Source organism: Bubalus kerabau, chromosome 1 (assembly GCF_029407905.1).
Source record: "Bubalus kerabau isolate K-KA32 ecotype Philippines breed swamp buffalo chromosome 1, PCC_UOA_SB_1v2, whole genome shotgun sequence".
In the NCBI taxonomy this organism is placed as follows: domain Eukaryota; kingdom Metazoa; phylum Chordata; class Mammalia; order Artiodactyla; family Bovidae; genus Bubalus; species Bubalus kerabau.
This window is the reverse complement of record NC_073624.1, coordinates 116,636,249-116,639,941: the sequence shown is the minus strand read 5'-3', so window position 1 is coordinate 116,639,941 and position 3,693 is coordinate 116,636,249. Positions and strand designations below refer to the sequence as shown.

At 45.4% G+C, this 3,693-nt stretch overlaps 1 non-coding gene across 1 annotated transcript; it reads left to right on the top strand.

The window, feature by feature from the left end:
• Positions 1-1,523: 1,523 nt before the first annotated feature.
• Positions 1,524-1,599, top strand: LOC129642572 (small nucleolar RNA SNORD26). Its single transcript, XR_008709826.1, has one exon. It is a non-coding gene; the product is annotated as a small nucleolar RNA SNORD26 (small nucleolar RNA).
• Positions 1,600-3,693: the final 2,094 nt, after the last annotated feature.

The following is a 3,693-nucleotide window of genomic DNA, read 5'->3' as shown; positions in this document are numbered from 1 at the left end:
ACAATGATAGAAAGTGAGTGAGTATTAGTCACTCAGTTATGTCTGACTCTTTGCAAACCCATGGACTATAGCCCACCAGGCTCCTCTGTCCGCAGGATGCTCTAGGCAAGAACACTGGAGTGGGTAGCCATTCCCTTTTCCAGGGGATCTTCTTGACCCAGGGATCGAACGCGGGTATCCCACATTGCAGGCAGATTCTTTACCATCTGAGCCACCAGGGAAGCCCAAAGAAGATCCGCATTTTTTTTTTTTTCACAGCATTGCCTTGACTTCCCCTGCCTTGGTCTGCTCTATAGAATTTAAGAGAAGCTGAGTGTGCCAATTTTTCTTTGCTGGTAGTTTTCTCCTGTGCTTTTCTCATGTTCAGAAGTGGAGAAGGGAAGATGCTATAAAAACAGAAACAGCTCTGAGGTGTGGTCTCCACAAACGAGCTCTTCAGAAGGGCCAACCCTTCCACTCAGTAACCTGGAACCCATACGTGTCTGTTCCTCACTGCCAGAGCCACCTGGCCGAAATACCACCAGAAATGCATTTGATTTAGGAGGTCTCCTCTTTGCAAATGAAAGAATCTCTGAAGAGTTTCTTCTTAGCACCTAAGATCAGCTACAGTGAAGTGACGGTAACTTTGATGAGTGAGGGTTGGAGAAGAGAGGACGTTAGAGCATGGAGCGCTGTGGAGCATCCATCTGGCCAGTGCAGGAGCCAGAGCAGAGCGCACAGGACACCCGTACGCGCCCAGGTCACACGGAGACAGGTGCTTCGGAGAGGAGAAGGGGGACAGGAAGGAAAGCGGCTGGCAGCACAAACCAAAACAGATCTGCGTAAAGGAATTATTTTACATAAAGCACGTAGAACAGTGAGTGCCTAGCCCCAAATAACACAGTAACAGTAAGCATTTCCTAGTCACTGGTCCTAGGGCGAGTCAGTCTCCACAACAGAAGGGACCGCTCTCTCTCCTCCCCCTCTCCTCCTCCTGTCTTGTCACGTGGCCTGTTGTTCCCAGGGCTCAGAGGTCTGACTTGCACATCTCGTGGCACAGCTTCACTCCAGGTGAGGGGAAAAGGCTTCAGTGAGCTGGCCCTGGAGTCCAAACAGTATTCATCCTATTGTTTCCATAGAAAAGGTGTTGAGAGCACAGTAGACTCTCAAAGAGTCTTTGTTTAAGCAAAAAAAATGCTTAGTCGAGGTGAGGTTCAGAACATGCTACCCCACGATACAGTACCTTGCCACTGTGAAAATTTTACACTGAAGGAATCCAAGCAATGACAGGTATAGGGAGGACTCGCTGATCTTCCTCTGAAGTAGGTCGTTTCCCCCGCCCAGCATCCCCCTGAAAGAGGTGCCGTCCTACACCCAGAGGAAAGGAGAATCCTCGTCTCTGAGATGCATAGAGGAGTCTGGGGGACCGGCTTCGCTAAGTTTCCCTAGTTTACTACCCTTAGCTCATACTCTTTTTTTTTTTCTCTCATAATTCCCCATGACTTTCCATTCTACATAAAACCTAGTTTAAAAATACTCAGACCTTACGGGGATGATTTCAAAAACTGAACTCTCTCTTTCTGATGGATTAGTGGAGAAAACATAAAAACTCTGAGTAGCACCATCCGTAGCAAATGTTTGGGCTTTTAGCCCTGCGTTGTTAAGGCACTAACGTGGGACAGTTAAACTACGAGATATAAAAGTAAGAAAGGGGAAAAAAAAATACTCAGACTTAACTGCTTCTCAGGTTTTCATTTCCTTATAAGGCTACCATGTCATGCAAAACTTAGACTAAATAATTTAGTAAGCTTTCCTCTAGTTAATCTGTTTGTCAGTCTAATTTATGTGGCTCTAAGTAGAGAACCGAGGAGGGAAGAGATTGTTTTTCCTCCCCTACAGTTTCCCCCCAAACAATCAGTGTCCATCCTTTGAGAAAGGATTACATACATAGGGTGAGGGCTCCCTATATACTGGAAGCTTATTTTACTTAGCTTGCTTGTTCTCCTATTTTACTTTACCTTGTTCTCCTTGCTTTTTAAATTTTTAATGGTAAAGGATTTTTTTTTAATTTAACCTAACAAGATTCCACATAAGGAAAACAGAGAATAGATGATATGCAAAATACAAGAAACTTGGAATCTTGGCTGTCGTGAAGCGCAGATTCTACAGGGACACAATCTAACTCTTTGATAGATCATAGATAATTCCTGCACACAGATCAGGAATTAAGGATCTGCATACCCGAAAGGAATAGGCTACACTCGGAGAAGGCAATGGCACCCCACTCCAGTACTCTTGCCTGGAAAATCCCATGGACAGAGGAGCCAGGTAGGCTGCAGTCCATGGGATCGCTAAGAGTTAGGCACGACTGAGCGACTTCACTTTCACTTTTCACTTTCCTGCATTGGAGAAGGAAATGGCAACCCACTCCAGTGTTCTTGCCTGGAGAATCCCAGGGACGGCAGAGCCTGGTGGGCTGCCGTCTATGGGGCTGCACAGAGTCGGACATGACTGAAGCGACTTAGCAGTAGCAGTAGCAACAACCAAATCCGGGAATTGGTGATGGACAGGGAGGCCTGGCGTGCTGCGATTCATGGGGACGCAAAGAGTTGGACACGGCTGAGCGACTGAACTGAACTGAACAACCAAATTGTCATTACCTGAAGAAGCTTTCAGACAATCAACATTTACCCACTTAAGTTTCAAAGAAAATGCATCACAGCTACAAAGAATGTCCCGTCCCAGATTCTGAATGAACCAGAGAGAGACAATGACTGCCTACAGGATAAAAGCCCAAGGCACCGCTAGCCCGTTTGTGTTCGTGGTCAAAACCTCTAGTCTGGTTCATGACGGAATTGATTCAGTGCTAACAACTGCCTTCAACACTAAAGACAGCATAAAGGAATAGATCGATCATGCCCCCGTCTAGTCTGCTAGCCACAAACTCTAAAAATAAATAAATGTCGCCAAGGAGAACATTAAAAGAGAAATGTCATCTACTAAAAAGGATACATTAGCCCTTTGTGTTTTTCCAAAGTCATTACTGAATGACTAGGGCAATTCATATGCCTCAGAACTGCACTCTTCATTTGTATATTTTGATCCCTCAGCAGTATTTGTGTTTGGTACTTTTTTTTTTGTAGAAGAGAAGGATAGGAAGGAGTCTGGTTCAGAGTTTCCCAGATTGCTTATTGACTGTACAGAAGATGAATATTATAGCCCTGGAGGTAGGGCAGGGAGGGCTTCTCAGGACAAGCTTGGAGACAGATGGCATTCATATTTATTTGATGTGCAGCCTTCAGTTCCTAGAGAGACTGGGGCAGGGTGGGAAATAGAAGTTGACCAAGACCCCATAGGGCCACCCAAGGCAGAAAGAAATTTTAAAATCACAATGAGGTGGAAATAGGTTTGGGATGAACTGAAAACCAAGCATTTTTGCACATGGAGATTTTTATACTTTTTGTTTATGACCACTGATACTCAGCTCAATTTAGTTGCTCAGTCGTGTCCAACTCTTTGCAACCCATGGACCAGAGCATGCCAGGCCTCCCTGTCCATCACCAATTCCCGGAGTTTACTCAGACTCATGTCCATGGAGTCGGTGATGCCATCCAACCATCTCATTCTTTGTCATCCGTTTCTCCTCCTGCCTTCAATCTTTCCCAGCATCAGGGTCTTTTAAAATGAGTCAGTTCTTCGCATCAGGTGGCCAAA